General features: G+C 44.6%; 1 protein-coding gene across 1 annotated transcript in view; it reads right to left on the reverse strand.

Moving 5' to 3' along the window:
• The window catches only part of NR1H4 (nuclear receptor subfamily 1 group H member 4), a 178,171-nt gene extending 154,108 nt beyond the window's left edge, over positions 1 to 24,063 (reverse strand). The window contains exon 1 of the mRNA XM_068276980.1: positions 23,950 to 24,063. The gene's annotated coding sequence lies outside the window, so the exon portion shown is untranslated. The remainder of the gene's footprint in view (positions 1 to 23,949) is intronic.
• Between the last annotated feature and the right edge of the window lie 404 nt (positions 24,064 to 24,467).

The following is a 24,467-nucleotide window of genomic DNA, read 5'->3' on the forward strand; positions in this document are numbered from 1 at the left end:
TGTTGCCGGCTTATTCATTCACTCCTGGGCTAAGTATATTCTGTGCACTCTATTTGGGGGCTGCTGCACTGCTCATATTCCACTGTTAGTTTAGATGCTACTTATTGCTTGTATGTATATATATACTTTTTCACTGATTTAGCACTTTTTCCACATCTGTGGACATTTTTGTCATATTGAGGTTGTATGAATGCTTCTTCCTTTGGTTTTACACTTATGCAATTTCTGTGTGTTCTTTTTGACTAAGCTCTAAGCATTGCACTTTATATTCATATACTGAACCCAGGTTCATACAGGTTGAGGGCTCTATTCAGAGCCCCCAACACTGCATTAACAATATATATCCATATATATGAGATTTATGTGAATTATTGATTGTTGCAACAAAGATATCTAGCATGGAGACGTTTTATAGGATATTTGAATGTTTTTATTCATTTGGGACTTTTCCCTTGTTGTACTTATTATTATGTGGTAGATCACTGTTTAAATAAAGATCTCATACATTTTTTCATAGTTAATAGTTGTTGAGTGGTGCTTGTTACAGGGTTTCTGTTCTTGGTTGGGTACCATTTCCCTTGTTTTCTGAAGTACAACATTGTTCTTCTAATATACCTCATCGATCCAAGGTCAATGAGGTTTGATCTCTCCTTTGCCCAGAAGCCCTGTGTGTGTGTTTGGTTGCCTTTCAGGGAACTTTGGTTTACGAGCACTTCTTTTTTTCTTCTTTATTACTACTTTATTCTTTATTACTACAATTGCTTTTACATATTTATTACTACAATTGTTTTTACATACTACACTAGGATTGTCTCTCAGTAGTTCATGTTCTTTTTGAGAAATGTCTACATTATCCAGAATTGTTCTGGTACTTTTTCATGTCCACTTAAAACTGTGTCCTACGCAGTAACTACTGTACTTCTGCATACAAATGTGGTTATACAGAGAAAAAGTTAATAGGCAAACTAAAACAAGTTCACAATTCATTAATTTAAGAATAATTAATTTCAACATATAGTAAAACAGAAAATATAGTTTATTCAACAATACAATTACAGTAAAGTCTCAGTTACCCGACACCCAGGGGGATTGGCTGATGCCAATTAAGTGTGCTTTCTGGTTGCTTGAAACTCCATGTTAAAAGTAGGCATAGCTAATACAATACTAAAGTATACCCCACTCTACAGACAAACCCTGAACTCTGTATTAAATGTTAAAATACAGTAACTGAAAGTATATTAACCATGGATGAGCTGTGGGACCCAGTGTTTAAGCACAGCAGAGCCCACAAACAGGCTAAGAAGCTGGCCTTCATCACTGTGAGTACTGCCAGTTATTTGTGCTGGTTGGTTGAGAGTGGTTAGTTGAGTTTTGAGTTTCAGATAACTGTAACTCTACTGTACTGTCATTATATTATGTCTCTGTAGCTGTTGTCAAGCATAAAAGCCCTGGGATCTCCTATTACTCTTACAGCTTGGAATTCTTCCATTGTTGCCCGGCCTTGCTATATAGGGAGAGTTCCAGCATTAAAATGTAAGAGAAAGTTCAAGGTCAGCTAAGATCATTTCCTCCTGGTATGTAGCAGGGAAGAGTGTCAGAGACACAGTACTCTGTGCTGCTGATATCTATAGTCACCTGGTATACAGAAATAAGATAGGAAGGAGTACATGAAGGAAGACATCCAACACTATTATTGACAAGCTGCACAAACTGCATAGCTGCCATTAACCACTTGAGGACCCACCCTTTACCCCCCCTTAAGGACCAGCGTTGAATTCTGTGATCTGTGCTGGGTGGGCTCTACAGCCCCCAGCCCCAGCACAGATCAAACACCAGGCAGAGAGATCAGATCACCCCCCTTTTTTCCCCACTAGGGGGATGATGTGCTGGGGGGTCCGATCTCTCCTGCCTGCGTGTGGCTGGCGGGGGGGGGCACCTCAAAGCCCCCCTCCGCGGCGAAATTCCGCTTCCCCCTCTCCTACCTGGCCCCCTGGTGATCGGGGCTGCACAGGACGCTATCCGTCCTGTGCAGCCTGTGACAGGACGTCCCCTGTCACATGACGGCGATCCCCGACCGCTGATTGGCCGGGGATCGCCGATCTGCCTTACGGCGCTGCTGCGTAGCAGCGCCGTACAATGTAAACAAAGCGGATTATTCCACGATCGGCGGCCCGCAGGCTATTCACGGAGCCCCCCGCCGTGAATTGACAGGAAGCAGCCGGTCGCGCGAGCGGCTGCTTCCTGATTAATTAGCCTGCAGCCGGCGACGCAGAACTGCGTCGCTGATCCTGCAGCTGCCACTTTGCCGACGCGCAGTATGAGTGCGCGGTCGGCAAGTGGTTAAATACGCATTTTAATGAACATGGTATTGAAGAAGTTTTTTAAAAGGAACTTAAAGTGAGAGAGGTATGGAGGTTGATATAATTATTTCCTGTTAAGCAATATACCAGTTGCCTGGCTGTGCTGCTGATCATCTGCCTCTAATACTTTCAGCCATAGACCCTGAACAAGCATGCAGATTAGATGATTCTGACAAAAAAAATCAGACAAAATTAGCTGCATGCTTGTTTCAGGTGTGTGATTGAGAAACTACTGGTGCTGGAGTGATCAGCAGGACAGCCTGGCAACTGGTATTGTTTAAAAGGAAATGAAGATGGTAGTATCCATGTGAGCAATAGAGGAGCCGCCGCCGCGCAGGTCAGCGTGGCGGCGGCCTCCGCATCCCAGCCGACGGTTTCCGAAACTCACACGAGCCGCCGGCGCAGAGCAGGGCGGGCGCCGCCGCGGCTGACAGGATGGCGGCGGGTCCCGCTGCTCAGCCAGCGGACTTCTGTGTGCGGGCCTGCGCTGACCGGGGACCTTGCCTCTCAGAGATTCAGAGGCAGAGGGTCATGCGCACACGCGCGAGGCGGCAGGATCTTTATTCTCTGAGGAGACAGGTCAGTTGATCCGGCGATCAGCTGACCTTAGTCAGCCAATCACATGCTGACTTTAGCTCCAGCCCCCTGGGCGGGCTGGTGGAACTGGGCTTCAGCATTTAAGCCCACAGTTGTCATTTGCTCACTGTCTGCTGTCGTGAATACTTAGGTGTAAACGCTCAGACCTTAGCTCAGTTCCCTGGTGTTGATATCAAGGACATCACACCTCAGTCTAGGATCGTATTGCATATTTATCTGTGTCTTGACTTTGGCTATCCCTGACTACTCTCTCTTCTTCTCGATTTTGTACCTTTGCCTATCTGATTCTTAGTTGCCAACCCTGCCTGTTTAACGGACTCTGAATCAGCCTTCTGCTCTTGTACTGCTACCGTCTCTCTGTTGCCGAACCTCTGCCTGTCTTACCTTTCTCTTTTTCCCCAGTGGAACGTCTCCCACTGGTGGGATATCTCTGAGGCTTGCCTCTCCAAGACGCCTGCCCTAGCAGACGATTACTGCCAGGTGCTGAGATCCCAATCTTCACTTGGGCCGAGGATCTCACACACGGGGTTCCCATTCAGAGGTACCCACACCTCTGAGGAATCACCGTGTGGTGGATATTTCCACAGTCTTGTATATTGTACTTGTTGATTGTTATTATTTCTGCTACAGTATCCAGAGGTTAGTTACACTTGCATTATTGGTGATTCTGCAGATCATCAATAATCAGGTGATATCTGCATTATTGGTGATACTGCAGATCGCCAATAATCAGATTCTCTCTGCTTACTAACAACGATCACTACAGAACAGCAGACCACTAGTATGGATGCATTACGCAGTCAGATCGAGACTCTAACCATCTCACTTAATAACCTCATTGAGGTGGTTAATTCGCAACAGACTCAGATCAACCAATTGGCTGGGTCTGTACGGGTCTTGCAGATGACTGTGGCCACAGTGCAATCCCCTCCGGTCACAGATCTCCGCATGCCAGTGCCCGAAAAGTTTTCAGGGCAAAGATCTGACTTTCAGAACTTCCGCAATCGGGTGTTGTCTTATTTTGAGTTAAGACCTACTCAGTCAGGTTCTGAGCAGCAAAGGGTGACCTTTATTAAGACCTTATTGTCCGGGGATTCACAAACCTGGGCATATGGTCTTTCACCCGAGGATACGGCACTGACGTCAGTTGAGGAATTTTTCAAAGCAATGGCTATAATTTATGATGATCCGGATACTTCGATCACTGCCGAGAGGAAGCTCAAAACTCTCAGGCAGGGTCGAGACACGGTTGAGGTTTATGCGGCAGAGTTCAGAAAGTGGTCTGTTTCATCTAGGTGGGGGTCTTACGCCTTATTAGACTGTTTTCTGTCAGACCTATCAGACGCATTCTCTGAACTAATGTTAGGGCACCCTGAACCAAAGTCCGTCGATGACGCCATTTTATTTGGCGATACGAGCGGACCGCAGGTTACGCTATCAGCGTCAGTCGAGGGGCAAGAATGCAGTAAGAGCTCTCTCTTTTGCATCCTCCTCACCAACCCCTCCTACTGATGAGCCGATGCAAATCGGACATTCTCGGTTGACTCGGGCCGAGAAAGAGCGCAGAAGGGCTGAAATACTTTGTCTATATTGCGCAGAGGAAGGCCATATTGCTCAAAATTGCCCCAAGAAATCGGGAAACGCTGCTGTCTAGGTGTAGTTAGAGGTAGTACCCTAGACGCACAGAGCTTACCTCTAAAACAGAATAATCGGTTACTTCTCCCGTGTTCCATTTCTTGGGGGAATTTGACTGTTTGCACTGAGGCTTTCATAGATTCTGGGTCTGCGGCTAATTTTAAAGACTACGAGTTTGTGAAGGGGCTGGGTGTTCCTTTACAACTTTTAGACCGACAAGTAGGCGTTACCGCAGTGGATGATTCTCCTTTACAGTGCAGACAACCTCTCTCTCAGACACCCATGTTATCATGCACGATAGGGGTTTTACACAAAGAGAGTTTACAGTTTCTTGTTTTGCGCATGGCAACCTCCACCGTAATCCTCGGTATGCCCTGGTTACAGCTCCACTCCCCACAGATAGACTGGGCATCAGGTCAGCTACTCAGTTGGTCACCGTACTGCCACAATCATTGTTTGGGGAAAATTGCCTGTTGCTGCCAAGATAGAGGTTGAAGGGGTACCAGTACAATACGTTGAGTTTGCGGATGTGTTCTGTCCTAGGTCCGCCGATAAACTCCCACCACATCAGAGTTTTGACTGCCCTATCGACTTAAGATCTGCTTGTATGCCCCCCAGAGGTCATCTCTATAATTTGTCAGGACCAGAAAAGCTGGCAATGCAGGAATACATTAAGGATAACCTGGCAAAAGGATTAATCCGCCCTTCTCAGTCACCGGCCGGGGCAGGATTTTTCTTCGTCCAAAAAAAAGATGGCGGTCTTAGACCTTGCACTGACTACCGAGGTCTGAACAAGATCACCATCAAGAATCACTATCCGTTGCCTTTGATAGACGATCTCTTTGCCCAGATTACCAATGCCAGTATTTTTTCAAAATTAGACTTACGTGGGGCATACAACCTGGTGCGCATCAGGGATGGCGACGAGTGTAAGACGGCCTTCAATACGCCCGACGGGCATTACGAGTACCTCCTTATGCCCTTTGGGTTATGTAATGCCCCGGCCATCTTCCAAGAGTTAATAAACGAGGTATTCAGGGAGGTGTTGGGGAGGTTTGTCTTGGTATACCTTGATGACATACCGATTTTCTCTCCAAACCTAGTAGAGCATCGTAAACATGTTAAGTATGTGTTGAAGAAGTTAAGACAGAATTCACTGTATGCAAAACTAGAGAAATGCCTCTTTGAGGTCACTCAGATTCCTTTTCTGGGGTATATTATTTCTACTTCGGGTCTCTCTATGGACCCAGAAAAGGTTACGGCTGTCTTGGAGTGGCCGCAACCGGTAGGTTTGAAGGCACTTCAAAGATTCCTTGGTTTTGCTAACTACTACCGGAGATTTATCAAGGGATTCTCTTCGGTAGTAGCACCTCTGACTAGTCTTACAAAAAAAAGGGGCTGACCCATACCATTGGTTACCAGAGGCTCAGTCAGCCTTCGACATCCTAAAGAAATTGTTTTGCTCTGCACCTATATTAAGACATGTCGATGTCACCCTTCCCTTCATAGTGGAGGTGGATGCCTCGGAAATTAGGGTGGGGGCTGTCCTGTCTCAACGTTCTGGTTTACAGGGCAAGACCCATCCCTGTACCTACTTCTCACGTAGATTTTCCCTTGCTGAAAGAAACTACGATGTGGGAAACAGGGAGCTCCTTGCCATCAAGTTGGCCTTTCAGGAGTGGCGTCATTGGATGGAGGGTGCAGAGCATACTGTTGTTGTGTATGCTGACCATAAGAACCTGGAGTACATTAAGGGGGCAAAGAGACTTACCCTCAGACAGGCCCATTGGCCCTTATTCTTTTCTCGCTTCAGATTCGTGATCACGTACACTCCAGGTTCTAAAAACGTTAAGGCAGATGCTCTTTCTAGATGTTTCGAGCCTGAGACAACTCAGTCAACATTTCCAGAGGGTATCCTGCCCTCCAAGGTGGTGTTAGCTGCCGTTGACACCTGGGAGGATTGGGCAGCTACACTAGCTACTTACCAGTTAGATACCCCGGAAGGGAAACCAGAAGGGGTTCTCTTCGTGCCGCTTCCTTTCCGATTACAAATCATGCAGTTGTTCCATACCCATAAGAACGCAGGTCACCCTGGGGTCGCTCGCACTCTGGATCTGCTCACTAGGTGTGTGTGGTGGCCTTCATTGGCCTCAGATTGTAAGGAGTTTGTGAGGGAGTGTGTTGTCTGCACCAGGAGTAAGCCTTCCCGCCTGGCTCCGGTGGGCACCCTACAATCTTTGCCAGTGCCAAATGAACCGTGGACCCATCTGTCTATGCACAATTGGGGTAAAGAGGCGCCCTGGTTGAAATAAAAGCGTCTAAAAACAGCTTAAAAAAAAGATAATATGAGGTGGCTTACCTCAATAACGAAATCTTTGTCTGTAACAAAAGATTTTTATTTAGCACGGGCAACGCGTTTCGCAGGTCTGAGCCCGCTTCATCAGGCCAATAAAAGTGCCAAATGACTGGGTAGATACAGCATAGGGAGCTGTATCTACCCAGTCATTTGGCACTTTTATTGGCCTGATGAAGCGGGCTCAGACCTGCAAAACGCGCGTTGCCCGTGCTAAATAAAAATCTTTTGTTACAGACAAAGATTTCGTTATTGAGGTAAGCCACCTCATATTATCTTTTTTTAAGCTGTTTTTAGACGCTTTTATTTCAACCAAGGCGCCTCTTTACCCCAATTGTGCTTAGTTCACCCCCACACACTCAGTGTTTGAGGGGTGGTGACAGATCACCTGTGGGTCCACCACAGTGGATACCTGTCCCTGTTTTTCCAAGGAGAGCGACCACATCCAGGTCCCAGCTGGGACAACCCCGAGTGGAGTCGGGTTCATGGTCTCCACCTGCTTCTTACGGTCGGTTGCCCTTTGCAACCCCCCTTTGTGAGTAGTATTCCTTTTAATTCCATTCTTTATTGTACACAGACATACTACACCATTGGGCTCCCGTTTTTGTCTCCTATATTTTTTCTCAGCAAGGTGCCGAGACACCCCCACTGCATTCCATCTGTCTATGGACTTCATTGGCGAGCTCCCCAGGTCCGAGGGCATGACAGTCATTTGGGTAATCGTAGACAGATTCAGTAAGAAGGCACACTTTGTTCCGCTTAAAGGATTTCCCTCAGCCCAGGAATAGGCCGACCTCTTCATACAACATATCTTCCGGTTACATGTTATCCCGGACGATGTGGTTTCTGATAGAGGAGTCCAATTTGTATCAAAATTTTGGAGGGCTTTTTGCCATATGTTGGGTATGAACCTGTTTTTTCATCAGGGTATCACCCACAAACCAACGGGCAGACCGAGAGGGTTAATCAAGCTCTGGAGCAGTTCCTGAGATGCTATGTAGCGGATGCACAAACCGAATTGGTTAGGTTTTTACCCTTCGCGGAGTTTGCGCACAACAACCTGAAAAGTTTGTCAACAGGGTTGTCCCCTTTTCAGGTTGTATCAGGAAAATCCCCTAAGTTTTCCCCATTTCCAGTGTGTTCCTCTCCCTTCCCGGCCCTGGAGGATTGGCAGAAGACTTTAAGGGAACTTTGGGGACAAGTGAAGAGGAATTTGGGAGTGGCCTTTCAGAGACAAAAAAGACAGGCCGACAAGAGACGCTCTGTCGAGTGGCACTTTACTCCAGGAGACAAGGTGTGGGTGTCAACCAGACATTTGGCACTCAGACAACCGTCCACCAAATTGGGTCCCAGGTTCATAGGGCCTTATCCGATGGTCAAGAGGATCAATGATGTCTCTTATGTTATTGATCTTCCAGCCAGCATGAGATGTGGGAGATCATTCCACGTCTCGCTACTGAAGCCGGCAGTGTATGTGGATTCCTCTCCCCCCCCCCCCCCCCTGTGTTAATAGAAGGTCAGACGGAATATGAAGTTGAAAGGATCTTGGATTCTCGCCTAGTGCAGAATTCAGTGCAGTATCTGGTCCATTGGAAAGGGTATGGTGTGGAGGACAGGTCCTGGGTTCCAGAGGATCGCATGCATGCTGAGAGATTGAGGAAGAGATTTCATCAGTTACATCCTGAGAAACCGTGTAGGAAGTGTCCGGAGTCCACTCCTCAAAGGGGGGGTACTGTGAGCAATAGCGGAGCTGCCGCCGCGCAGGGCAGCGTGGCGGTGGCTTCCGCGCCCCAGCCGGCGGTTTCCAAAACTCACACGGAGCCGCCGGCGCAGAGCAGGGCGGGCGCCGCCGTGGCTGATAGGATGGCGGCGGGTCCCGCTGCTCAGCCGGCGGACTCCGTGTGCGGGCGTGCACTGACCGGGGACCTGGCCTCTCAGAGATTCAGAGGCAGAGGGTCATGCGCACACGCGCAAGGCGGCACGATCTTTATTCTCTGTGGAGACAGGTCAGCTGATCCGGCGATCAGCTGACCTTAGCCAGCCAATCACATGCTGACTTTAGCTCCAGCCCCCTGGGCGGGCTGGTGGAACTGGGCTTCAGCATTTAAGACCACAGATGTCATTTGCTCACTGTCTGCTGTCGTGAATACTTAGGTGTAAACGCTCAGACCTTAGCTCAGTTCCCTGGTGTTGATATCAAGGACATCACACCTCAGTCTAGGATCGTATTGCATATTTATCTGTGTCTTGACTTTGGCTATCCCTGACTACTCTCTCTTCTTCTCGATTTTGTACCTTTGCCTATCTGATTCTTAGTTGCCGACCCTGCCTGTTTAATGGACTCTGAATCAGCCTTCTGCTCTTGTACTGCTACCGTCTCTCTGTTGCCGAACCTCTGCCTGTCTGACCTTTCTCTTTTCCCCAGTGGAACGTCTCCCACTGTTGGGATATCTCTGAGGCTTGTCTCTCCGAGACGCCTGCCCTAGCAGACGATTACTGCCAGGTGCTGAGATCCCAATCTTCACTTGGGCCGAGGATCTCACACACGGGGTTCCCATTCAGAGGTAACCACACCTCTGAGGAATCACCGTGTGGTGGATATTTCCACAGTCTTGTATTTAGTACTTGTTGATTGTTATTATTTCTGCTACAGTATCCAGAGGTTAGTTACACTTGCATTATTGGTGATTCTGCAGATCATCAATAATCAGGTGATATCTGCATTATTGGTGATACTTCAGATCGCCAATAATCAGATTCTCTCTGCTTACTAACATCGATCATTACAATCCATATCCCAGTCATTTGAGGTTCTCTTTAACCCTCCTGGCGGTATGAAAAATTCCGCCAGGAGGCAGTGCAGCAGTTTTTTTTTTTTCTTATATCATGTAGCGAGCCCAGGGCTCGCTACATGATAGCCGCTGCTCAGCGGCATCCCCCCGCCCGCTTCGATCGCCTCCGGTGATAGGCGATCAGGAAATTCCGTTCAAAGAACGATATTTCCTGGAGGGCTTCCCCGTCGCCATGGCGACGGGGCGGGATGACGTCACCGACGTCGTGATGTCATTGGGAGTCCCGATCCACCCCTCGGCGCTGCCTGGCACTGATTGGCCAGGCAGCGCACGGGTCTGGGGGGGCCGCGCGCCGCGCCGGATAGCGTCGTTCGGGCGCGGGGCGGCGGCAATCGGTGTGCTGGCACAGCTAGCAAAGTGCTAGCTTCGTCCAGCAAAAAAAAATTACGCAAATCCGCCGAGCAGGGCCTGAGAAAACCTCCTGCGCGGCTTACCCCGAACTACGTTCGGGGTTACCGCCAGGAAGGTTAAACACGCAAAAGCTGTCCATACCAGATCAAGACGAAACTTCCCAATTCACAAAAAGGGCCTTTTCCCAACCAATATTCTGTTTACTTTAGGTTTGCACATACCCCATCACCATAACTAAAATAGAAATGAGGGTACCTTTTAATGAAAAAAAAAATAGTCAAACATTGATCATAGGAATTCAACAAAGTACTTCTAATCTTTTCATTATAAACACAAATTTTATTTCAAGGTAAGAGATGTTAAAAGAAACTATCGTTGTCACGATCTCACCCTAGTCTAGGTCCGGTTGGCAATGGGGGGTCTCTGAGGCTCAGTGCGGACAGGTGCACGGCTCTCCATGTGGCTTCAGCGTTCCAGTGGGTTGTGGATAGACTTCTGCTAATGTTTCCGGGAGATGGTGACGCTCGGTATACGCTCTCCGGCGCCATCTCAAAACCAGGAAGTGGTTGACTCAGACAGGTCTGGTCCCTATTGGCTGGCTGCGGTGGTTAGACTTCCTGATTGGCTGTGGCTAGTAGCATAGATGGTGCACTCAGTCATTGCTTGTGATATTGTTAAGTCGCTAGAGCTAGCTGCTGGACTTCCCTTGCTGTTCTCTCCTGTTACTTGCCTGATACTTGTCTGAACCTTTGCCTGTACCTTGACTATTCTATTGCCTCCTGCCTGGACCGACCCTTGCCTGCCTGACCACTCTCTTGTCTACTCCTACTTTGCTTGATATCTGTGTATGACCCCTGGCTTGCTGACTTTGAGTTTGCATATGATTGTAATTGATAGTCATCTGATATATGTTTGCGATCCCTGGCTTGCTAACATTGAGATTGACTCCAATCGTTACTGACCATTATCTGATATCTATCTCAGAAAACACTTATGCGGCTATATGTACCATCACATATACATTATTTTATTCAAAATCATAATTTAGCGAATCAAGCTATAGGTACCTGTTGTGGTGTGTGCCAGGCGGTGTGCCATAGGGCGGTGGCACTGAGAAAGTTGGTTAGTGTTTTTTGCATTTATAGGTAATTTTATCTGGTTTTATAGGGGATTCATGCCTTTGTATTTATGATTTTGAATAAAAGAATGTATATGTGATGGTACATATAGGCGCATAAGTGTTTTCTGAGATATTTTTTACTTGAACGGTGGGGGTGTGAGTAACCCCACTTATCACTTGTTGCAGCCAATCGTATTGATTTTAGACCCAGTGGACGCAAAATCACTTATTTACATACATTATCTGATATCTGTCTACAACTCAGAACTGTGTAACTACATTGGTAGCTTGAATCATTGTTTAGTGAGAATTGATAGTACCATTGTCTTATGGCCTTCAGTTCCTATACCTTGCTCATAAAAAGCCTGGGTGTAACCATAGTCGGGCAGACCATATGTGTCTCCCATTCAAGTGGGGATGTGCCACACAAAGTGAAGATTTTGGAGGTAGATTGGGGCATAGGGACTGATATAAGTCAGTGGATATGTTGGTCCTTACATTTGGTACCATTAGTTTCTCTCAGGACTTGATTCTTCAAATTGTTTGGGAGCCATTGATGTCTGTTTTATCCTTCGTTTCTAAGGATTTTACTGCCCTTTATTTCTAAATTGAAAAAGATTCAACTTGAGAGGAAGGCTGCAACCACCAATAAAGGAGGCAGACTGCAATCAAAGCAGCTGATGAAGATGGGGAATCCCAAAGGCTGCTAGCAAGCTACACATGATAAAATGTTATAAGTGTTTTTACACATATTGGGCAAATGTGTATATATGTGGTCTCAGAAGGCCCCTGTACACATTAGCTGGAGCAGCAGGACAGCGTGGCAACTGGTATTGGTAATACCCGCTATGTAATGCTGCAATTTGCCTATAGTAGTGCCCTTTTTACGGTAAGTTTTTTTTTTCTGATTCTTGTAAGCACTTGCAACATGGAAACATGCAGTACAGCTGATGGGCATGATGGTCTCCTAAAGGTAAAACACACAACTACCTCTATGTTTTATAGAAATCAGTAAGTGGCTTCTCTTGGAAAAAGGAGAAAAATATACATACTTTATGGAAAAAAGCAAACATACAGTATACAATAAACCAATAAATGAAGTCATGAGAATAAGCTGAGGGGATTACTTTTACAATATTATTGTATGAATCATTTAATTCATGTTTGCCCATTGTAAAATTACCCTCGTCCTGATTTACATTCTTAAATGTATCAACTAATGAACTGAGGAAGTACCGTTAAGATGGAAAAAAATGAAGAGTTAAGATAACTCCTGAGAAAAGTTTCATGCACCAGGGCAGATGTCTCTTATGTTTGTGGTTCAAATAAATTGCGGTTTTATAGTTCATATAGCTTTATAGCGGATCATATAGCTTTAATCCTTTCTAAATCATAAACCTTTAATAAATATGCAAGTGGAGTGTTCTGGCACTCAATTCCTGTTGATTTTCTCCAAATGAGTGAAAGTGCAATTGTCATGCTATCATTATTACAGTCAGATGACTAAAAGATGAACAATGGCTGCTCCCATAGTTCCCTGCCTTGAGACAGGTGAAATTTAGAGTGCTATCAAGCAACAGGATGCTAGTAAATGCCTTATGAGCAATCAAATACTCTTCTATGCTGGCAGAGAAACTAATCCTATGAGCAGATTGGACAGAAGCCTTAACTTCTGCTCTATTTCAGTGCTCAGTGTGCCTGATTGGCCAACCGGGATGTTGTCATTTCTTTGTGAGATGGTGCAAGAATGTCTCAGAGCTCCAATACAGAGCAAAATCAAGGCTACTGTCTAGTGCGTGCGTAAGAGTAGAAATGTGAAAGCATTAACCACTTGCCGACCGCACACTCATAACGTGCGTCGGCAAAGTGGCAGCTGCAGGACCAGCGACGCAGTACTGCGTCGCCAGCTGCAGCCTAATTAATCAGGAAGCAGCCGCTCGTACGAGCGGCTGCTTCCTGTCAAATCACGGCGGGGGGCTCCGTGAATAGCCTGCGGGCCGCCGATGGCGGCTCGCAGGCTAGATGTAAACACAAGCGGAAATAATCCGCTTTGTTTACATTTGTACGGCGCTGCTGCGCAGCAGCGCCGTAAGGCAGATCGGTGATCCCCGGCCAATCAGCGGCCGGGGATCGCCGCCATGTGACAGGAGACAGCCTGTCACTGGCTGCACAGGACGGATAGCGTCCTGTGCAGCCGGATCTCCAGGAGGGGGCCAGGTAGGAGAGGGAGGGGGAGGATTTCGCCGCGGAGGGGGGCTTTGAGGTGCCCCCCCCCGCCACCCACAGCAGGCAGGAGAGATCAGACCCCCCCAGCACATCATCCCCATAGGGGGGAAAAAAGGGGGGCAATCTGATCTCCCTGCCTGCACCCTGATCTGTGCTGGGGGCTGCAGAGCCCACCCAGCACAGATCACTCAAACCAGCGCTGGTCCTTAAGGGGGGGTAAAGGGTGGGTCCTCAAGTGGTTAAAGAAAAAAAAAAAAATTAAATTATGAAGGTACTTGCAAACATACAGCAGGCAGCAATGGCACCTTGTGAATAATTTGCTTGATTATTTACATAATGCATTTCAATAGTCAATTAAGTAAAATAGTTAATATTTATTTTGTCATAGAACTAACGATATCATGCTTTAGATGTTAGGCAGTGTGAAAGTAGCCTAAGACCAGCACAAATTCCAGGCACCTGGTATTGTTCAAAAGGGAATGAATATGGCAGCCTCCATATTCCTCTCACTTTAGGTTCCCTTTAAAGAGAAACCGAGGCATTATAAATGTCCAAAAGTAAAAACCTTCCTAGGATGAGGAAAGCCTCTAGATCAGTGGTCCTCAAACTAAGGCCCGCGGGCCGAATGTGGCCCCCTGAGGCTTTTTTACCGGCCCTCCACACACAAATTGTATTACTTATAGATGCGGGCAGCTACATCTTTAAATATTGGTGGTCCGCATATACTGTAGAATAGCAGTGCTGGCACCACCCATCCTCATTGAAGCCAGTAATTCGCTGGTTTCCAATCAAATTCCACATCAGGTGACACTGCTGTCCACTGCAGTTTGTCACCTAGGTATGCTTCATTGTCTAGCCCGCAAAGACTTCTACATCATTTTATGTATACTCTGGCCCCCCAGCAGCCTGAAGTATGTTGACCCGGCCCTCAACCCAAAACGCTTGGGGACCCCTGCTCTAGATCCTCCAGAGGCTTCCCACAATGTCTTCCAGGCTTCCCCCACTACCCGGAACCCTCCTCAACTAGTTAATCACTGAGGGGGTTTTCCCCTTATGGACCAGATCAATTTTCACATTTCAGCACTCTTCCCTTTCATTTGCCAATAACTTTATCACTACTTCTCACATTTTTTTTAAATATACAAATGTTTTATTTTGGTAAATATGGGAGAGTGGTGGAGATAAGGGGTTAATTTTATTGGGAGATTTATGTATTTTTATTGAATTTAATGTGTTAGGCTGTAATTTACTATTTGGCCACTAGATTGTAAATTTTACTTTCACTTTTATCAAGGACCACCGATGCCAGAATTGTGTTCCCATTCACTGATCTGTGTAGTAACAGGTGGTGACAAGAACACGTGCGGTAGCACACACAGTGCTGATCGTGGTGGAAATGAGTATCTATGCCCCTGGGACTTCAGATGAAGTTTCCGAGGACGTAGGTATACTGCACGCTGTGCAGTAAGTAGGTAATATCAGTGCAAGTCTCCTCTTCTGGCAAGAGCACAGCCCGGATGTGCTGTGGCCTTATCAGTAAGACAAGCCCTTATCGGTAAACAGATACTTACCTAAGGATCCAGATACAGCCCTCTGATGCTTGGACCCTCTACAATCTGGCTTCAAGAAACACCAGAGCTTGCTCATGGCAAGAGAAAGAGGGGAATGCTCCATCCTAATCCTGTTAGATCTCTCAGCAGCTTTTGATACAGTTGACCATAAAATCCCACTCAACAGATTGCAGGAGTACTGTGGCATTAGTGGCTTAATCTTCCACGGGTTCAGATCGTTCTTGACTGACAGAGAGTATCCTTAGGACCTGTCATGTCCAACCCTGCACCGATAAAAGTTCGAGTGCCACAGGGCTCAATCCTATCCCCTCTGCTATTTGCAATCTACATGCTACCACTTAGTACAATTATCTATTAACATGGCCTGACGTACCACTGCTATGCTGATGACACTCAGCTATACTTGTCCTACAGACTTGGTGGAACAGACCCCACTCCAAAAATAAGTTCTTGCTTAGCTAAGCTGACAAAACTAAGGTCCTTGTTGTCCAAGGCCAATGCTTAGCATCAAAACAGCTTTATTCTAAATCAACATTAATCACAAAGGGAATTCAGACATAAACAGCTCCAACCTTGTGCACAATCTTGGTGGGCCAATCAACGGGGAATTGAGCTTCAGAAACCAAATCTCGGCTATAGTCAAATATTCCTACTTTCATCTGAGGAACATTGCCCCAGAGGATTTTCCAACCCTAATTCCCATTTTCATCACATCGTAGCTAGACTACTGCAATGCTCTCTATGCAGGCCTCCCATACAAGGGCCTTGATTCATTAAGTGAGTTAAATCTTATTGCATGCATTAACTACTTAACGACCCCTAACGCCAATTGGCGTCAAGTCCTGGGAAGGGGTTTTGCAGGAGATTGCACGCCCAACCGCCGTCTATTTACACTGTACAGCGCTGCGAGTGTAGCGTGCATTCCTTACCAACAGCCAATCTTTGTAAATGCCATGCAATAATGCTGTAGTGCGACCATGATACTTCACTAGCCCAGCGACTACTACTATAATTAACATAGGAGCGGCAGCATTAGTGAAGTATCGCGATTGAGCCATGTTGCTATCAAGAGGCCTTTACAAGGATCAAAAACCAGTTAACCCTTGCACACTCACATGCAAATGTTCAAACAAATGCATTCACAGATTCACTCATCCAGGCACCACTGTTATCCCTACAGCTAAGTTAAAAGCCAGGGTCTTCGTTCACAGAAGAATGCATTCTTATGCTTAGTCACTTATACTGCGCAGAAGTACCCAGGGAAACGTAGGTGTCCTAACTCTGGCTCTGTAACATGTACATGCAAACATTCATTGCATCAAACCTATCTAGGGATTAGGAACACACATCCTGACGTCCTCTCCTGGGACAGATAGCGCATCATACCAATCGCACAAGGGAGCTAACATAATGTATCCATGCGCACCATGCACATACACCAGCATAAGCTGTGTGCATGCTGACAAAAAAACACAGACGGGGAAACGGTGTGCACTGGATTAAAACCCTGCACCATTCTTTCTTGTTACTGACCCTTGCAACCAGGGTTTTAATCCAGTGCACTCCCTCCTTCCCCATCTATGTTATTTGACAGCTTTCTGTCATGCTGCTCCTACCCTTTGGAATTCCCTACCACACCCAGTAAAGACAGCCCCATCCCTGGAGTTATTCAAATCCAGACTGAAAAGCCACCTGGTTAGCCTGGCTTCTGCGGACTTGTAGAAGTCTTCCTCTGTACCACAATTCCCAAATTAACCAATTACTGGTCTGAGCCATGCTTATGAGCTTTAAATCCACGGGAGAAAATTGCTTTACAAATGTTGTTGGCTGTTGTTGTTGTTGTTGTTGGAGGTGAGCAGGGCATGTTATCCAGTATTGTATTTCCTTATCCTTGAGGTGCATGTTATCCAGTAATGTATTTCCTTATCCTTGAGGCGCTTTTAGACATCTATGAAGGAGGCTCACATTTTTTTTTAAGTTTCACACAGAAATCATGGAATTTATAAAGGTGAAAGGCAAACACTTTACATTTACAGAATGATTGTCAATTGTATCCAATGTCTAGAATAATTATTTCTAATCTCTCCTGATCTGAAAATGTTTCTTGTGCAGCAACAAAAGGTCTGTCAAACACAAAAACGAGTCCAGTAGTATTTATCTAATTTTTTTGTTTTGTTTTGTTTAAGAGCCATGGTAAACGGTGTGAATCATTCCAAACTGTCCAGTTGTCATTTTCACTGAGGAAGTTTTTGCAACCCACACAACACAAAGGCATAGCTGCACAGGAATGTCAAGGTGATAGGTTAAAAGTTCACTGAAGAGGTGTAACCACATAAAAAAGGGTTTTTTTGTTGTTGTAAGAGTAGGATTAAAAACATTAACTATTTGTTATCCTTTGCTTTTATTTCTGTTATTCATTGTTCTAGTTGTAGTATTAAGATTCCCACCATTATACTGTATCTGTCACACGTTAGCAGTATATCTACATCTGTTTTCCTCATGATGCTATTTATTTTGTGAAGTGTACCTCTCCCTCCTCTCCTGCAACAAAGCACCCCACAATGGACTTAATTCACTAAGCTTATCTCCTGTCTTTAATAACGTTGCTAGAGTTATCACCATGGTGATAAGGCATGTAGTATTCAGGAAACATTTTACCTCAGGCAAACCTAAAGTTAACTCTTCTGTCTTTAAGTTAAGGTGAGATCTCTAATGTTAACTCTTCAGTCCTTAAAATAACTCCAGAATTATAAAGTGAAAAACAGGCTGTTAATTAACTGCATGTGAAAATAACTACAGAGGAGGTAACTTAACTACAGAGGAGGGAACCTAACTACGGAGGAGGTAATTTAAGGAATGAAGAGATAAGATAACTCTCTCACTGTGTGGTGGCAAGTTTTCTCTTGCCTTATTATCTCCAGCATGATCTTAGTGAATTGAGGCCAATATAATTCTTTCACCCCCATGCTTCACGGCTGGGATGCCATTTTTCTCGCAACATAAAAATGGGCATTACATCGAATCAGTTTAAAATTGGATGTATGAAAAAAATGATATTTAACCAGAACGTAGAATATTTGTGCCCTCGCACAAGGGTCTTAAAGTGAATGGGAACCGCATTTAAAAAAATGAGACAGATACTTACCCAAGGAGAGGGAAGGTGTCAGGAACCGGCCCGCGGCACGCCTGCGTATACGGTTCCCGACTGCGGGTTTGACCAGACTGAGAGGGGAAGCAGCCTTAGTCAAGCTAAAACAAGGCTGGGACCCCTCAGAACACCTCTCACTGCCACCACTAGCGGTTCGCTAGACACTTCCACTCTGCTGTCGAGTCCTCAGCGCGCACTCCGCGTTTTCGTATTTGGGTCAGCTTTGCGCTTAGGCCAAATACGGGAATGCCACGCACACACACACAGTTGCAATCTTACACTGTCGTGAAGCAAAGACCCACTAACAGTCGTTCCGAACGATACTGTTAGCCACTCTGCTGTCGCTACTCGCACTGGCGTTGTTCGTACGTTGGGTCAGCTGCGCGCTTAGGCCAACGTATGACAAACGCCCCCACACACAATGCAATTACAATTTCCTACGGTAGTGTTGCTCAAGCGTACAATTAAGCATGAAACTTATACACGGTTACACTTCAGTCTCTTCTAGGCTATGAGTGTTAGTTTAGTACGGCAGAAGTCAAGCTTATTAAATAATAATTTAATATTCCAGAAAAACATAGAACAGTGCAGAACTTAATATATACAAAAAGATTACAAAAAACAAAATAAAAATAGTTACTAGATAAAAGTTACAAAGATAACACACACGGATATTTGCGTAAAAATAAACGGGGGAAAAAAGAACGTTACCAGCTTAGGTTAGAACGTTGTTTGACGGGAGGACGCCGTTTCGACCAGGAGTCGTGATCCTCCCTAGCTATTCGCTACCTCCGAGAGAAGACACCGGTGGCTGTCCTGGGCCAGCTTAAATAGTCCGAAGTGTCCCCTGGGGCATTGAATGTCCAGCCCCCAGGAACTAATGCAGTTTCCCCGTTTGTGACATCACCGAACGCTTGTCATAATCTTTCTTGTGATATGCAAACTTCAAAGGGGGTTCCTGTTTTAGCTTCTTGAAGTTTGGCAGGACACAATCTCACCCATTGAACTCTGCAGACATCAAAAAGCTTCCTCCACATTATTTCCTTGGTTAAAGTGTATTTTAGCACATCCATGAAAAGATTGAATTTTGGTTACAGGTAGCAGTTTGCCTGTAATCCTGTAGACAGACGCAGACAATCACACCTGGGACAGTAGATCAAAAGTGACTGCTAGTGGCTTAATGAGCTGCTTCCTTGCCTATTGAAGGTGACTGGTCATATTCACTGAAGACCTCTTTAGATGCAAATGTAGGTCTAGTGACCCACCCACACAAATACATGAACAGTCCATGAATCTAGCCTGCATCTCTACACCTTTGACATACCACAGCAGATATAAAAATGGGAAAATGAAAATATATTACTGTATTATCCTTAACAGCATCAGCACCCCAATATATCACCACAGAAGGCTCTGGGTCGTATAGAGCCTTCCCGTTCCTCTCCTGGTCCCCTCGTTCCGGTGCTGGCTTGCCCGATAGCAGTATTTGACTAAATTAGTCAAATACTGCTTTTCCCGGCAGAAGGAAGCTTCAGAAGTCTTCAGGGAGCCCGAGTGCTCCTGAAGAAGGGCGGCCCTGCACTGCGCAAGCACGGTCTCTTGCAGGCTCACGCCTGTGCAGTATGGAGCCGCACGTCTTCAGGAGGACACAGCTCCGGAAGACTTCCAAATACCCATTCGGCGGGGGATCGAAACAGGGGGGAGGGAGCCAGCACAGGATAGAGAGCACCGAGAGAGGATATGAAAGGCTCTATACGACCAGAGCCTTCCCTCTCCTTAGGTAAGTATTTGCTTTATTTTTTTTAAATGCGGCTCCCATTCACTTTAAAAATACTTAAAATACAAATAAAGCAAGTAGCTTCTTTCCCTTTTCATCAGTCCTATGGTCCAGGTAAGCAGCTCACCGTGCATTGTGAGGCAGAAAAAGGGCAGTAACCTATTGTTGATTTAAATTATCATTATTGTATGACCATACAATGAAACAATGGATTTAACAAAATAACCAGATCTGTGCCAAATCTATTTGAAAACCTTCAAACTGTTATGGTAAAAAGGAAAGAGGTAGAATGGAAAAAGAGAAGGGGCCGGAGGCAAGTAGAAAAAGGACGATTCCTAAACAAATATATATATATTATATATATATATATATACCTACCTAGGGACCCTATTATATCTACTGTACATACTCCATGCAAAATTATAATCTGCTTAGACAGCCTAAGTTGTGATGTACTGCAGTCGGTGCGGTCATAAGCAGTCAAAATACTGCCTCCTCCAATCTTCTCTTGTACCCATTTCCTGTATGTTCACATTCGATGAACCTTTGACATCTAGGATGCTTTTGCCACTGTTCCTCAGAGATTGAGAGCCCCAAGTCCCTTAATAAAGAGGACCTCCAGAGTAAAAATGAAAATCTGGCAGCCTGCAATTAAAAGAAAGTTATATTTACCCGAGAAGTCTTGTCCCGCGATGCCGTCCCGAAGTCCCTGCATCACCCACAGAGAAAAACGTCAAACTATTTACTACAGTAAATAGATTGGCGTTTTTCTCCAGGGAGAGAGAGGAGGCGGGGGCAGGCGCCGGAAGTTGGGCGATGCTGGGACTTCAGGACGGCATCGCAGGACAAGGCTTCTCGGGTAAATATAACTTTCTTTTACTTGCAGGCTGCTGGATTTTTGTTTTTACTCTGGAAGCCCTCTTTAACCACTTACTTTGCAAAGAATGTTTATCTTCCCAAGAAGATAGATGTACACATGTTGCACCAGAATCTACTAGACAAACTGTCACCATGGCAGCTAGGGTGCAACAATGGCAGCTTTTATAATCATTATACGTTCACTTAAAGTAATTAAACAAGTGAGAGGAATACTGAGCCAAACATCTTGAAGTGTATTCCTCACTTCTTATGTTCCCTCAACCAAACCAGAACATCTGCATGAAGCAGAAATCTGCCTCGCTGTGGGATTCCTAATATTGGGGTTTGCTTCAGTTACCTCTATTTCCACTGCCCACCCTAAGCATTTTTATTTGCCAGATGGCTGACACAATCTCTGAACAGCACATGAATCATTAGGGAAAAAGTCTTGGTGAAAACAAAATGTAGGCCACAACTCAGCAGAAGGTAGAATGGAATCTTTTTTCTTAGAGCACACCTGAAGTGGCATGTGACATGATGAGATAAACATAGCACTGTATAGAACTAGCCCTACTAAAACAATGTTTGAAGTCCCTTTCAGTTTTCCAGTGCATCAATAGTTAAAAATTACAGTTGAAATTTCTGAAAAATGAGCTTGTCCAACATCTTGTCAAATTAAGTTTGTTTCCAGCAAAGTAAATAGAAGCCAAACAGTTGTATGTCTCATAAAAAGGCTTCTGATAAGGTTTTTCTCTGGAAAGTTCAAAGGGTTATATTACTTCTGTTTGTTTGTCAGCTCAGCAAGGCCCTTGCCTTCTTATACTTTTATTTTCACTTTAGGTTTACATCACATTTTACAGTAAAAAGCCAATTATAATCTCTTGCAGTTAATAAAATGTCATGTTGGGATTAACTAAGACATCATCAGTAGCACCAGCACAACCGTGCATGTGATGTATCACTATTCCTTCTAAGAAGGATATTAGTCATCCTTTACTCAGCATGTACCAGCTAGAAATCACAGGATCTGTAACAGTGAGTATTCAGCATATTGCAATCAGGCTGAAATTTCAGATTTCACAATCACTTACCAGATCTGCTACCACAGAAAGCCTTAGCAAACTTTTAGATAAAGTATTAATAAATGTGTAAATATATAAATTTTTCAGTCTGTGAAAACAAGCTTTCTATTTCTTAGTCCTCTTTCACAGTAGGAAGTTGCTTTTTGATGCGACGTTAAAGTCACAACACAAATTACAATGCAACTCACCAAAAAAGTCACAACGCAGCTTAATGACCCATTATCGTCATATACAGTAGAGCATACAGGGAATAAAAAGTTTGCTTCCAAGTCATTACTGAGCATGTGCAAACAGTCCAACGCAGCTAATAACATGTGCACTGTGAATGTCGCACATACTTAGTATTGCTGTGTGTTAGTCTGCGTTGAAACATTTTCTAATGTGCGACTTTAACGTCGCACTATGAAAGAGGCCTTGAAAATAAATAGCATTCAAATATATATATTACAGGGAGTTCACATACTACATGTGTTTGTATTACACAAATTTAAAGTAATCTGATCAGCTACTGAGGTGCACATGCACAAAAATGTCACCTGCATAGATGGGTACTTAACCCCTTAGGCTGTGACAGTTCAGGCTGAGTGTAATACAAACACTAGCCTACAGGCTAGTGACGTGTTCTGTTACTATGGAGTGGGGAGGAGCAACGATGGCAGAGGCTTCAAATGGGAGGGGTTGGGAACACAAGAATGTGCTCGGTGGAGATGATCTGCCACTCAGAATCTCTTAGCAATGCATCCGGTGCTCCGTATGCATGCTAGATATTTAGGCAAAGATGACTCTGACCACTGTGGCCGAGAGCCCTCAAGCCTATGTACGCAACTTTTCCTTGAAATGTATGAGCTGCTTAGAATGATATAGGTAAAAGCAAGTGAACTGAGCATTCCACATTGTGGGGGTGACATAGTAAGGGAAAGTTGTGAAGGTTCTGTCTCCCAAACACATCCCCAGTACTCTGCTTTATTCTACACATGTAGTATTGGGACACTACAGAGATTTTTTTTAGTACTTTGCAAATATATCACCAGTTTAGCACATTATTAAAGATTTTTAAAACAATCTGACCTGTGATGGGACCAGGTGAAATTGTTATTGCAGGTCCCATCCTTCCTTTCTGCAAATTTGAAATTTTTTTGTAACAATTATTTTTTTTTATTTATTTAAGCATAAACAAATAGGACATGCTGAAATGTCCTAGCATAATACAAACAGTTATGGCTGCAAACAACAAAGAGAAATCATCAAAAAATATGCAGGTAACATATATAACCATAAACATACTACTCAGTAGGGGTCGTGAAAAGTGAAGATATCATTCTTGATAGACTTAGCTTTGGGGTGCTAACATCGAAAGGAGAAATGGTGCCCATGGTCATTTGGGATTGCTCTTCAAAGGAGCCCGAGGTGTGAGATCTATGGAAGCTGCCATAATTATTTCCTTTTAAACAATACCGTTGTCTGGCTATCCTGCTGATCTTTCTGGTCAGTAGGGTCTAAATTACACACCTGAAAAAAGCATGCAGCTAATCTTGTCAGATTTCTCACCTGATCTGCATGCTTGTTCAGGGTCTATGGATTAAAGTATTAGAGGCAGAGGATCAGCAGGACAGCCAGGCAATGTACATTATTAAAAGGAATCAAACATGCCAGCCTCCATATACCTCTCACCTCGGGTTCCCTTTAAGGTAGTAATGCAAATTTGCATTTCACACAATATCCCAGAATACAGTTCTGGCATAAACTGAAGGCTCCCTGTACAATGCATACTGAATAAACAGCATAAAGTCTTGGCTTAACCAAGAAAACTGAACAAAAAAAACAATGCTTTATTTAAACTGCAATAAACACCAAAGATTGGTTTAAGATGTATTAATAATGTATAAGAGCTGATCTTGAGAAAATATTTGTCTGGTCTTTCCTGCAAATTAAAATATATCATTCAAATACTGTATGTGTATACATGTATGCATATATTGGCATTCCAGAAATAGAACAGATAAAGATCCTGTTATCTACCTTTAGTAGTTTTCAGCACATGTTCATATTTTCCATGCTGTCGCAAATATTTTCTGGATAAATGTTTTGCCAGTGAAGTTGAGAATCCTGTGTGTAGAAATGAGGTTGTAGCTTTGCCGACAGCCACATAAGACTGGTTGTGTCCCGCAGATACACGGATTACTCATTAACTGGTGTCTTTACTTTGTATAAACAGATTTGGAATTCTCCGAAAGAATACGGTCCTGGGCCAGGTGCCAACGTGAAATCTGTATATTTAACAGTTCTCCAACAAACGTCTAAACAATTTATTGTCCGCAGTTATGGTTTAACCACTTACAGCCTGGGCAGTTTGTATATTAGTTCAGCATTCAACTTTAAATATTCTTGTCATTAATATAATTATTTTTATATTAAATCACATTGGCCTCAATTCACTAAACTTATCTCCTGTCTTTAATAACTCTTCTAGAGTTGTTACCATGGTGATAAGGCATGTAGTATTCAGGAAACATTTTACCTCAGGCAAGCCTAAAGTT

Source organism: Hyperolius riggenbachi, chromosome 3 (assembly GCF_040937935.1).
Source record: "Hyperolius riggenbachi isolate aHypRig1 chromosome 3, aHypRig1.pri, whole genome shotgun sequence".
In the NCBI taxonomy this organism is placed as follows: domain Eukaryota; kingdom Metazoa; phylum Chordata; class Amphibia; order Anura; family Hyperoliidae; genus Hyperolius; species Hyperolius riggenbachi.